This window comes from Hemibagrus wyckioides, linkage group LG24, assembly GCF_019097595.1.
Source record: "Hemibagrus wyckioides isolate EC202008001 linkage group LG24, SWU_Hwy_1.0, whole genome shotgun sequence".
Classification (NCBI taxonomy): Eukaryota; Metazoa; Chordata; class Actinopteri; order Siluriformes; family Bagridae; genus Hemibagrus; species Hemibagrus wyckioides.
Genome location: NC_080733.1, coordinates 9061062 through 9074899, shown reverse-complemented (window position 1 = coordinate 9074899; position 13838 = coordinate 9061062). Strand labels below are relative to the sequence as shown.

General features: G+C 39.4%; 1 protein-coding gene across 2 annotated transcripts in view; it reads left to right on the top strand.

Moving 5' to 3' along the window:
* The window catches only part of dlgap3 (discs, large (Drosophila) homolog-associated protein 3), a 155836-nt gene that overhangs the window by 56631 nt on the left and 85367 nt on the right, over positions 1-13838 (top strand). Inside the window, exon 2 of one of the 2 annotated variants that reach the window (XM_058378311.1) lies at positions 10896-10988. The exons of the other annotated variant lie outside the window; for it this stretch is intronic. The gene's annotated coding sequence lies outside the window, so the exon portion shown is untranslated. The remainder of the gene's footprint in view (positions 1-10895; positions 10989-13838) is intronic. 2 annotated transcript variants of the gene reach the window in all.

Genomic DNA, 13838 nt, shown 5'->3' with positions numbered 1-13838 from the left:
CGTAATATTGTAACTATTTAAAACACATTTATTTCATGTAATGTGTTCAGTTTTATCCATACCACATGCACACTTCATAAACCTGTGAGTTTACTAAAATAATAAAGCTGTAGATTACTTATTTGCTTGCAGAAAAAAATAATATTTAATATCTATTGTATACAAAAATATCACAACGTAACATCAAGTCAAAGGTAGCCCTGGGAAAACGTTAGAAATGGCAACTCCAGTTATACGCCATATGGTTTGTCCTCCAGTTGCACCGGTTCTGCTCTTTGGGGATTATTATGGTCTCATTCTTGGCTGTTCACCAACATTGCCTGCATCCAAATTGCTTGGCAACAGAAGTAACAGCAACTGACATCTCTGTTTATCATATCAGCTAACACCTGCAGCTTAATGACCAATGATCAGTCAGTTCAGCACTCTATAATAAGTAGGTAAAATCCGTCTCTAAATGTATGGTTAGATGCCACAGTGCACGTGGACTGTTTGTAGCCCACACACTAAGTGAGTTGGCTGTAATTCCCCATGTGTTCTGTCTTTGATTACTCAGTAACAGAGTGACAGTATGCAGAGAAGAGCAAGAGAGGAGAGAGAGATGGAATGATGGAAACAGAGAGAGAGAGAGAGAGAGAGCATGATGAAGTTTGAGAAAGAAAAGAGGTAATTTAGAGCAAAGCACAGGGGTCAGGAGCATAGATCATTTTTAATGGATGATGGAAAATGAAAGTAAACGTTCAGAGATGGAGAAATAGCGGGATCTGTGCTGCCAGTGTTGAGAGGGTAAAACACAATTATAGAGGGGAATGAAAATGGATGTGATGTCAGTGTGCTATAGGTGGTCCCTGTCTCTCTGCCTTCCCTAATAGTCGTGTTTGATGACATGCATCGTGTCAGTGGTGCTCTGTAGGCCAAAGTTCAAAACCTTTCATGATTAAAAAACAATAAACATTTGCATGCTATTCCTTTCTTCATCTTTCCCCTTTGCTCTCTTCCTTGGTCTGTCCGTAACGTGCGTCTCTCAAACATGCGGCTAAAATTGATTCGCTCCACTTTCAGAGGCTCTGATCTCTCTTAGCGTGATGCAAAACTGACATGGCCTAAACGGAAACCATTACAGTTTCACCCGCCATCAAATGCGGCGGCTCAGCTAATAACTTCTCTCTATGACGCTTTCCTACGAATCTCATTATCCCACAATTTAAACCAGGACCCCAGCAGGACATGCTGTTATCATTAGATCATCCATTAATGATTCTAGTTCCTGTCCATGTCAGTCCAGACTGCAAGAGAAAACATAACCCCCTAAACCTCCGCCATCTAATGAGCGACATTAATATGCAGAGAGACAGAGGGGGGTGAGAATGAGCAGAGAATTTGTCTAATTGGGTGAGTAATGTGGTTTCATAACTTGGAAATTCAAAAAGTCAAGATTGGGCTATGTATAACACGAAAAATAAGCTACATAAATAAGTTGTATATATCCAGCGATGGAAAGGTTGCGTGTGGGCTGAAGAGTGTTAGTGTGTGCTTAGCTTTTTACTCCATCTGTGTGGTAGAGTCAACAGAGTTGAAATCTGATCTCAACCTATAAATTAGACTGCATGAGAGAACTATGGGCTTTGCTTGGTAATCTTTAGGTACACAGAATTATACAGTAACAGTGCAGTTTTAGGGAAAACAAGGTTAAATCTACCTCTCTGAAACATTATCCTTTGCAGAAAATGGTCGGAGTAGAGCCCCTGTAGAAAGAAACCACAACTTTCAAAGAGCAGGGCAGGGGAAAGCTGGCATTCTGTAACAATTTATGCATTTGAAGATTTGTTCTTGTCATGTGTGGGTCATTAGCATAGTGCTGGGTCCAGCTCCTTCTGAGTCTTCTATGGAGATCAGTGATTCAGTGAGAAGATGAGGTGGATGATGAAAAAGAACGCAAACTCTGGCCATGGAGACTAGAACGTGCTGCACCGTATTTTAATCTAACTGAATATAACGGCTTACACTTTAGATGCTCTGATTTTTTTTTCCCAAGTAATACATTGCCAGGTGGTGTTTTTAATAAAACTCTGTCTCTACATAATGATGTCTGTATGTGTGTGTGTGTGTGTGTGTGTGTGAGAGAGAGAATATTAAAAGTGCACACAAATGTTCTGTTTCTTAAAAACCAGCAGGAGTCTAACGTGTCTTGTCCAGGAGGACTCATGGCAATTTGTGAAATTTTCTGCAAACTTTGATGGATGTGACTTAATAATATATCACTTTATTGTTGTTCAACATTATTACAGTATACAAATAATCATGCTGAGAAGCTATGTTTTTGTGTTCTGTGAGCATCTCCATTTTAGCTGTTTTGTCTAAATGTGTTGACAGCATCATGGCATTGGTGTCAGTAAAAAAAAAAATGTGTCATGATGCCATGGTTAAACTTTCCAAAATCACATTTCTTCCACATTCTGCTGTTGGATGTGAACAGTAACTGATGCTGTTGACCTGTATCTGCGTGATTTTAAGCACTGTGCTGTTACTACATGATTGGCTGGTTGGATAATTGCATAAATGTGTAAGCATTCCAAAATAAAGTGGATAGTGAGTATGTGTAATAGTATTGTATTGTATTTTTTGGTGTTTTTGCCCATGTAATGAAGGTATTGTCGGCATTGTGGGTCTCTGTGCAGTGTGCATATGTGTCCACAACAGCAGGATTCAACCCTCTGCCTGTGCCAGCTCCCATGGTTCTTGTCCTCATTCTGTCTCTGGTTCATCTATCAGTAAAAAATGTTAAAAGGAGAAAGCCTTTTATTGTTGATCAGCAGGATTCCTGCTCTGATGACAGGTTTACACCGGCTTTTTCTAGTGCTTTGTACTGTATGGGTGTGATATTTCCTTGTAGAAGTGTGTGTGTGTGTGGTTCTGAAAATATATTTTATAGTGGGATTATAATACTCATTTTTCTTTCTTGAAGGTCAAGTGCATTTAAAAACGAAGAGCACTTTGCAAGCAATATAATCTCATTTTTAGCTAATTTGCATGTGTGTGTGTGTGTGTGTGTATGTGTATGTAAGAGAGAGAGAGAGAGAGAGTGAATGTGTGGCTGTGTTATTTGAGGAGAAGGGTAGCATCTGTGCTCCATTAAAAATGACCGCTCTGGGAGCTCTAACTCCTATCTGTTCCTTTTTTCCGTGTCTCTCACATTCACATTCTCTATCTGCAGTGTCTGTCGTTACTCTGTGCCTGTACTGTGCGAATGTGTGAATGATGGAAGCAGCAATATACAGTTTAATAGGAACACTTTACCTGGACCAGGCGAGATTTTTCCAATCTTCAACTGTCCAGTTTCACTAAACCTGTGGCCACTGTTGCCTCACATTTCTGCTCTTGGCTGACTAGAGTGGGACCAGATGTGGTTTTCTGCTTCTATCCACCTCAAGGTTCCACATTTTTTGTGTTCAGATTGTGTGGTTATTGTGAGTTACTGTAAAATCCCAGGAGATTTTCTGAAATATCTGGCATCAACACCATGCCATGGTCACTAAGATCTCGTGAACATTAACCTAAGCTCTTGACCTGTATCTGCATGATTTTATGCATTGCATTGCTGCCACACGATTGGCTGATTAGATAATTGCATAATTGCTCTGGTATAAAAGCTAATAAAGTGCATGATGAGTGTATTCATCAGTGCTAAATTTATTGTCAGCATAATTTGACATTCTAGCACCACCACTGCTATGTTGATGATGTCTCCTGAGAATGCTTCAGTCTCATCGTGCCTCATAGATATTGCAGTCTGCATGAAGGTTCTCCATCTTGTCATCTTGTCAAGTCAGTCCTTCGATTCACTGCAATCATTATTTGCATTGTGGTCAGCCAGCAGTTCCAGCCAACATTGCAGGGATCCATAGCTTGTGAAATTGTTCTGTGTAACATCAAGAAAATCAAACTGTTCCTGTCAGAGAACATGGCTTTACCACTCATCTAAGTACTCATTATGTCCCAGCTCATCTCATTTCCCTCTCTGCTGCCAGACGAGCTTGTCCTGTTAAACCATTGCAAATGATCGAAACTGCAATAAAGCATCTAGATTTCAGTCAACGTCACACAGCACAAGGGATGTTCCTCTTCAATACACTTCAATGACTTCCAGTAGCTGCTCACATCAAGTTCTAGTCTTTCCTTACAGAGTAACCCATACTTATTCAATCCAACACAATTCAATTATTATTTGTTTAACACTTTTACCAATAGACATTGTCACAGAGCAGCTATACAGAAGTCCAGATATAGATTTCAATCCTTAATGAGCAAGCCAGAGGCGACAAGGAAGATGACATGCCAAAGAAATGTTGAGAAGAACCAGATTTAAAAGGAGAAAGGGATGGTGGGATTAAGTCATTACAATACAGCTGTAAAAGAATAAAAGCCAAACAAATGTGTTGAAAGGGTTTTCAGAATGAGTATATTATGAATAAGAGTCCTGGGGTAAGCACAGGAAAGTCTTTATTGCAGCAGTGGCGTATAAAGCCCTACATTTTTTATAAGCGATCATATTCCAGAGCTGGTATTCAAAAACCTTTATTGTGAGGACACCCTGCTTCTCTCTCCCACACTAACACAGGCTGAATGTTAAGGCAACATCCCAAAAGGACACCAAAGCTTTGTGGTTTGAGATGCAGACCAAAGAAAGCCATGAAGGGTGTGAAAGTGTAAATGCAAGAAATTGGGGCAGTCCACAAGACATTTCATGATGTTGCCTGTTTAGTGCCATTCACTGATAGCAAAATGTAAAAACCCAGACTGTCATTACTCACTCAGCGGATTGTGTTGCATTGTGTTGATCACTTTATCATTTTCCATTTGGAGACAACTAAAGTTTAGAGTCATTTCTCTATATTTGGCCTTGTTGCATCAGTGTTGCTTTCTATTGGCAAGAACCCTAGTTAATAATCACACGAGGTTTGGGATGAGAGGCCAATACTCAGAAAGTGCTCATGACTGGAACTTCATCAAAGGCTTCATTAACAGCAAGAACAGGATCATTTTGAGTGCACCTTTGAGCCTCTAAATGAGAAATGGCAGGAGACACGGTATGACTTTGAGGACCACAAAAAGGGCCTATCTCTAAGCATCTTTCACCATATCCACCAACTTATTATAATCAACCTCATTACAGAATATTGGTCAGTTTCAGTCATGTTTCTGATTATATGACTAACAGATTCACAGAAATTAATCCAGGAGGCATATTGAACATCTTTCCAAGTGCTGAATCAATGTGTACATGTAAAAAGAGCCAACGCTGGCATGCAAACAAGGTAAATAAACCGCATGAATCAACATCAAAGTAGAAGCCAATGGATGCTGATAACAAACCTATGCAGAAGGGGGTTCTGTCTGTAAAATGTGCATATCTGGGTTCTGTTAAATTACAGCTAACCAATTTCTCTCAACTCGCTGTGATCCCTGTTCTCATCATGACAGATCTAAGACATGCATCAGAGATTTGGGGTGCAAAAATATATTATTTTCCGGGTCAAGCTATATCTGTATTCGCTGAAACTTTTCTCTCTCTAACACTGAATCAGTAGTGCTGTAATACAGTCTCTTATGTTTGTTTCGGGGTAATTTCCTCAGCCACATACCTGTCTTTATGCTTAGTTATTGTACTCTTCTTGTTGTTCTTCTTCTACTTTTTAAAAGAACCATGCAACAATTTCTATACATTATCCTTGCATTAAGATGTGAAAATGTAGTGTTAACAAACACTTGTAACTCTTGCAGCCAGATTATTTTAACCATAACTACATAGTCATATTTTTTTTTAATGTGAACAGAAGTAATGTAAATGGTAGGATTCTTTTGCCTATGGGTCCATGATGGTGGATGAATTTGCTCAGCTTCCTTTGCCGATAGAAAAACACTCAGAAGAACAACATGTACTTCCCATTTCTTCCCATTTAATCTTGATGTATTGTAGAATAAATCTGAAAGTTAACTAAGGCTTATATAAGGAGTGTCGAATACCATTCAGCTCCACAGTTACAGGGTTGATTCCATAAAGAAAATGGAAAAAGGTAAACAAAACACCACTCAGAATGGATTCTTATGATAGAAAGCAGTGATTTGGTCTGTGTCTATCAATCTGTAGTGCAGTTTGAATGCCATTCTGAGCTCCTCCCTGTCCTCAGTCAGCAATGTGTTATTGTTGTTTTTTTTTTTTTTTTACTTTTTAATCCCTGTAATCTCCGTATCCTTGGCTCTAACACCACCCCTGTTTGGGAAAAAAACATATTCTTTTTTTAGCACCTTGGTCCACTTATCATTTCTTACATATTAGTGATAATACACTATATTATAGTGTAGTGAAAATGTAGTGAAAGGTTTTGTTGAACTTCCTGAATCCAGCTTCAACCAAATTCTATCCAATTCCAAAAGAAAGAGGAGGAAAAGGAAAGGAGAATAAGATAAATGACAGACAACAGAATAAACAACTGGACCGAAAGCCATTTTGTCACACAGGCAGACAGAAAGATAAACAGATGGATATTCATGGCCCAATGCTATGAACACAGAGAAAAGTGAGGTGACTGTGGAGTAGATGAACTTCAAATTGAAAACATAATATTGAAGTGGAAATTCTTATACCTCTAAAGAAAAAATGGAAAGATCTTTTTTTTTTTTTACTAAACCGTTGCTATCAACTGGACATTTTGGATGTCTGCTTGTGGCAGTTTTTCCCTTTTTGCAAAGGAAACAATCTGCAAGGTTAATGACCTGAATAGCGCTCAATATACGAGCAGTGTGGGAGTGTGTGGAGGTGCTGGCAGTTTTGCTTAGTAACACAGGTTACTTAGAAACTGATATTGCTACCTACAATAGATTTCACATGATCATGTTCAAATAAAAGAAATCCTGTCTATAAATCAGACACAGAAATGGGATATGTAGCAATTTAGACCGATTCGTTAACCCCTTAATCTCTCAGTAGCTTTTGACGAGTCTGGATTCATATTCAGTATTTTTGTAACTGAATGCATTTTCTTATTAGTTTCACTGAAGCAGCTGAATAATTTGTCGCGACATTAAAAGTTAAAAGTGTCTGCCAAATGAATAAATGTAAATTTAAGTGGAGTTGCATAAATCTTAAGTAGTGTTAGAGTTAATGGAACTGTTCTGTTTGCATTTACTTTTCCATCTTAGGAAATGATGCATTTGTCTTCATGACTTAAATTAGTTTTTGACACCAAGCAAAGTGTGCAAGTTATTTTAGCAAGTAATTAGATTTATAAGGGTTTACTTGGGAACACAGCTTTTTTTTCCCCTGTTTGTTTGTTGAATCCAAATTGCAGCCTTTTGTGAAGATCTCCCTTACAGTAAGACAGGAGAGGGACAAGATGACATGCCACAAGCTGCTTCCTGAAATCAGAGAGTCTGTGCCACAACAAAAGGAGAGAAGAATTAGAATCATTAAGAAGAGCGAAAGAGTATGAATCAGATGACGGAAGAGAAGAGAAGAGAAGAGAAGAGAAGAGAAGAGAAGAGAAGAGAAGAGAAGAGAAGAGAAGAGAAGAGAAGAGAAGAGAAGAGAAGAGAAGAGAAGGGTGGGGGGGCATCACTCCAGTGTGACTGCTGTAATGACGGCTGGCGGCATTTCTGTGGCCCTTCTGTCATACGTCTTGTGCTGAAAAGACAATTAATGATTACGTGCTGTCTCATTAGGGAAGAACAGGCTGTGACCCACTTCTGAAATTACATGAGTGAAATTTTTTTTCTCCAAATAAAAACAAGAGGCCATTTCCATACTTTTTATATTTCCTTTGGAGTGTGCATCTTTTTAATGCCAAGGAGTAGTGTCCCCAGTGGTGCCACACATAATTGTTGATTATAGCTACACTATATTGCCAAAAGTATTCGCTCACCCATCCAAATAATCAGAATCAGGTGTTCCAATCACTTCCATGGCCACAGGTGTATAAAATCAAGCACCTAGGCATGCAGACTGTTTTTACAAACATTTGTGAAAGAATGGGTCGCTCTCAGGAGCTCAGTGAATTCCAGCGTGGAACTGTGATAGGATGCCACCTGTGCAACAAATCCAGTCGTGAAATTTCCTCGCTCCTAAATATTCCACAGTCAACTGTCAGCTGTATTATAAGAACGTGGAAGTGTTTGGGAACGACAGCAACTCAGCCACGAAGTGGTAGGCCACGTAAACTGACGGAGCGGGGTCAGCGGATGCTGAGGCGCATAGTGCGAAGAGGTCGCCAACTTTCTGCAGAGTCAATCGCTACAGACCTCCAAACTTCATGTGGCCTTCAGATTAGCTCAAGAACAGTGCGCAGAGAGCTTCATGGAATGGGTTTCCATGGCCGAGCAGCTGCATCCAAGCCATGCATCACCAAGTGCAATGCAAAGCGTCGGATGCAGTGGTGTAAAGCACGCCGCCACTGGACTCTAGAGCAGTGGAGACACGTTCTCTGGAGTGACGAATCGCACTTCTCCATCTGGCAGTCTGATGGACGAGTCTGGGTTTGGCGGTTGCCAGGAGAACGGTACTTGTCTGACTGCATTGTGCCAAGTGTAAAGTTTGGTGGAGGGGGGATTATGGTGTGGGGTTGTTTTTCAGGAGCTGGGCTTGGCCCCTTAGTTCCAGTGAAAGGAACTCTGAATGCTTCAGCATACCAAGACATTTTGGACAATTCCATGCTCCCAACTTTGTGGGAACAGTTTGGAGCTGGCCCCTTCCTCTTCCAACATGACTGTGCACCAGTGCACAAAGCAAGGTCCATAAAGACATGGATGACAGAGTCTGGTGTGGATGAACTTGACTGGCCTACACAGAGTCCTGACCTCAACCCGATAGAACACCTTTGGGATGAATTAGAGTGGAGACTGAGAGCCAGGCCTTCTCGTCCAACATCAGTGTGTGACCTCACAAATGCGCTTCTGGAAGAATGGTCAAAAATTCCCATAAACACACTCCTAAACCTTGTGGACAGCCTTCCCAGAAGAGTTGAAGCTGTTATAGCTGCAAAGGGTGGACCGACGTCATATTGAACCCTATGGATTAGGAATGGGATGTCACTTAAGTTCATATGTGAGTCAAGGCAGTTGAGCGAATACTTTTGGCAATATAGTGTATGTGTGTGTGTGTGTGTGTGTGTGTGAGAGTGAGTGACAAATAGGGGTATATTTAAAAGAAAATCTTCAGCTTTTATTTTAAATCTAAAAAAATATGGAAGAGATAAAAAGTTAATGTTATGGTAAGATTTAAATATAGCATTAATTAGCTACGCAAATAATTATGTCAATGGAAGTTACTCACAAAGATAATGTGAGTGTAGAGTGTGTATGTCACACCAGCCCAGCCTCTGCTACAGTACACTTAAAAGAGTTCAGCTGCTCACATAAGGTTCCTTCTCTTGGATATACTGATCGAACCCTGGTTAATGAGGACTGGGACACTGGAGTGCAGATGGGGGAGGGAGAGCAGCTCGTATGGATGAACATTAAAGAAACACTCCAGCGTTTTTCAACCTAATCTCTATCTATTGCAGCTGTAGTACATGGGCAGTTACCATGGAGAAAATGTTCAGACCTGCACTGAGAAAAGAACAGAAAAGCCATTTACTCAAAACTCACTCCGAACGGAAGCTTAAGTGCAGGTGACAAATTAAGATCTATATCTGTATAAATTTCTTCTTTTAAAGATGTGGCTCTTTTTTTTTTTCCTATACAACCAGTCTCTCCAGAATTTCCGGATTCTGTGATTGCAGAAATGACCGATAAATCAGGCGGACTCAGTATTGCAATATTTGGAGGAGCTTGCAATTTTTCAAAATTACTGCAGATTTTCCACAGAGATGGGCTCGTGATGTCATCACAACACACATTCGGCTAAAGCCCTCATCGATTCACACGTGTAAAAACATGAGTACAGCTATCACAGCTAGGTTTAAAGAAGAATCCTCTGCTTGCAATTTTGTTGCATCACAAAATCTCAATGAAATCCTGGAGCGTCTGAAACCCCTATGTGTTATAATCTCACATAAACTACCGATGGAGAAACAATAAAAATTGTTTTATACAACTTTACAAGAATTTGTATTGTCATATTTGAATTTTCTGACACAATCATTCCTCTCTCTCTCTCTCTGGTCAGTATTCAGCACAGGTGTGTAGCTTTATTAAAACCTGGGGACAGTTCAGTTCATGCCACAATAAAAGTGTGTGTGTCTGTGTGTGTGTGTTGTATGTTTGGTATTTCTGTGGTATTTGTGGAGGGATAAAGTCAACTACATTACAATTCAGCCCATGCACTATCAGCACCGTCTTATTTTAATATTCTGTACAGCTGCTGGATTCATCCTGATATAAAATGGTCAGTGGTGCAGGATTGCAGGACTTACTGCACTGGCATACTTTAAGAAAGTCAATATAGAAATTCAATTATATGTCCTACACTTCAATACATTATATATATAAAGTTCCAAATAAACATTCCAGTTACAGCTCTGGTTATTTGATCTAGTTTTCTTGTAGATTGTTTTCTGCAAGATCTATTGACTTTTTTTTAATGCAAGTGCAAAAATAAAACATAAGATCACAGTGCTGATGATTGTGATCACCTCTGGGGCAAGTGGAAACCAGGTAAAACTGATGTGACGCTAAAAAATGTTTTGATTTGAATGAATGCATTATAGAGAGGTCTCATCTCAGCTGATGTGCTGCTGCAATATCCTTCAGATCAGCACCTCTCATCAAGTTTTATGGCACAAAAACTTTTTTGCAGACATATTTTCAACCATATATACGGTTAGATTTCATACTTTTGTAGGAATAAGCTAGCTAATAAAACTTAAATACATTTTGTATCTTCTGTTGTTTATTTTTAGTGTTCCTGTTCTCAAAGTAGCGGCCCATAGAGAGGCATAATCCCAGGGCATCTGTGACAATTTGATGAACTGCAAAGGAGCACCGTTACCTGGGTGAGATTAAATATACCATCTCTGATGATGCATTCTTTTGTTATGGTTGCCATGGTAATGTAAATGATTTATTTATTTTTTTTAATTGGTGAAGTGCTTGTGAATAGTACTAGCCGGTCATAGCCGAGGAGGTTGGAATTACAGCTGGGGGGAAGAAAACTGAGAATACAGTACAATAAATATGTTGGAATATCAGAGGGAATAATAACATACTTTCACTTGATGTTGGGTAAATATTATTTGACCTTGATCCTACACTAAGTGAAGTGAGCTTTCTGATGGCACTGGTACTGACTAGATCAAAGTGAATTCTAAAATCCCACTGAGCTGCCACATTTCATGCCACTACAACCACATAAACATAGGAAGGTTCATTTCTAGTCATGAATATAGCAGCTGGACAAGAACAGAAAAAACATTGCTTTATACGCTAAAGGTCAATGGAAGAGTGACTTTATATTCTATTGTTTCCTCTTACATATAAGAAGCTTGAAAACCTGATTATGAAATTGTGTCACATCTTAACATGTATCGCTTAATGTGTAGTGGAAGAGTTTGGTGTGGGAGGAGAAAACGCTAAAGCCTTAAGAATTTACTGAATGAATTGTTCCATTTTATACATTTATACGCTCAAGTCTATTTATAGTTACTTGGAGGAAAATGCTTGAGCTAGAAAAGGTTTCGTTCCAGCCTGTAGAGCTTGTTTGTATTAAAACACTTAGAGAATATGTTTACTTGAAACTACAGAGCTTATAGCACACACTGAGACAATTTTTTTTCTCTCTCGTTTCTTCTCAGCATGCAAAACCAATAATGATGCAATATGCTACAGGGATTTATATTGACCTGACCTCTCTGTTGCTATTTAGAAAACATGGTTCTTCTGCATGGAGTGTCACACAAGAGTACATCTTTGCCTTGCAGCTGAGACACTTACTCATCATGCATTTCCTTACACTTATTCAGCCAGCCTCGTGTACCTATTACCCACATTTCCTCATTATGCACCATTCAGTGTATTTATTATCACGTTTACTCTCCTGTTGATTTGATATTCTATATTGGCTTCATAGACTTGATCCACAGGCTCTTTCATATTATTGCTCTGTCGTATCAGATTGTCCGTCTCGCATCTGTGTCGTATCGATTTGTGGATGCAAATCTTTAAAGCTCGCTTGGCCTCCCCCTGCGCCCTTGTAGCCTCTCTCTGCAGTGGCTAGCCTCCCTGCTGTTTCACACACTGCTGAGAGATTCACACGTTACATCCTTCCATAGTCAATCTGCTCTCTTCACACTGATACACCGAGCCAGCACTGATACCACTGTACATAAGTGTGTGTGTGTGTGTGTGTGTAGATATGGTGTAGGGAAATGCAACACTGGTACACCTAATTCCTCAGTGAGACCATGCTGAGTCTGAGATCGGTGGTTGTGGAAACATGAATATGTCTTGTATGAGACTTGGTGAACAAACATTGAGGAACATCTTTATGAAATATGGATGCCATTTGCACACAGTGCACTCTTAGGAGTTTTTTTTGTTAAACTGTGACACATTGAGAGGCAAGAGAGACAAGTCGAGAGATTTTAATAGAGCCTCTGGAGATCAGCATGGTGATGGATTGTTAGTAATTGCTTGTTTGCCTAAAATGTCCTTCAACAGAGGATGCTTTCGTGCATACAGCATGGTAGATATGTGTCTCTGGACACCCAGGACAGTTTTGTACATTTGATAAGTGTCATGTGAACCATGACAGTCTCCACAACCAAAATAATGAGGCAGGGGACAATAGGACACATGTCCACTGTACTGTATAGAAGACTGCTCTGACCATGGGTGGCTATGACAAGGTTGGAATTGAATTCTTCAGATATCTGCAAGTTGAGTCATGTCAACTGAGATCGATCTAACAAGAAAGAAGAAAAGAAAGAAAGAAGTCCAGCTGAAATGACTCATCTTCCAAATAACCACAACTGGATTACTGAGAATCTTCACAGACACGTTCTCCAGATGATAGGATGCGTGTCTGTTATGCCACTGAGGAGACTATATAAGACTTTTAACACAGACATTGTCCTTTTATTTACAATCCCATTTTCTGGTCCTTGACCTATTTGAACCACCAGACACCAAAAAAGCATCTTCACAGTCTTTTTCAACTAACCATCACTTCATTACCTTACACACATTATGACCGCATTGATTTTTGTGTTTAAGATGCTATAACCTTGAGTGGAATATTCTTATTTTATTTTTACTTACTTTATTGATACAGTATATACTCTATAACCTTTACTTTACATCACTAGTGCTACCTCTGTCCTTGTCTTTATGTCACTGTAACATTTAATGTCTGTAAGCACAATGAGAGACAAACAAGGAAGCTCAAATTCCTTGTTTACTTAAGTGTACATGGTCAATAAAGCATGATTATGACAAAACAGCTTCACAGAAATTGATGTAGATTTAGATTCGTAATGAGCAGCCAAAAGTGACAGTGGTAAGGTAAAAACTCTCTGACTCAAAAAGAGAAGCCATCATCTTCTCTTTTTGATTATAATTCATTCTCTTGTCGAAGTCGAACAGTTGAAAATTGGTGAAAGGATGTTTAGTATGGATTTACTGTGAAGCAGCTTTAAGGTAGAAGTTATATACTATTTAGATGAAATTATGTACATGGGAACCTGTGACATGGGCATGTTTTGGCTTAGAATGTTTATGGGAGTCCAAGTTAAATTCAAAAGACCGTGTGTGTGTGTGTGTGTGTGTGTGTGTGTGAGTGTGTGTCTGTGTGTGTGTGTGTGTTTGTTTGCAAAAAAAAAGTTGAAAATTCAGGTGTATTTGAATAT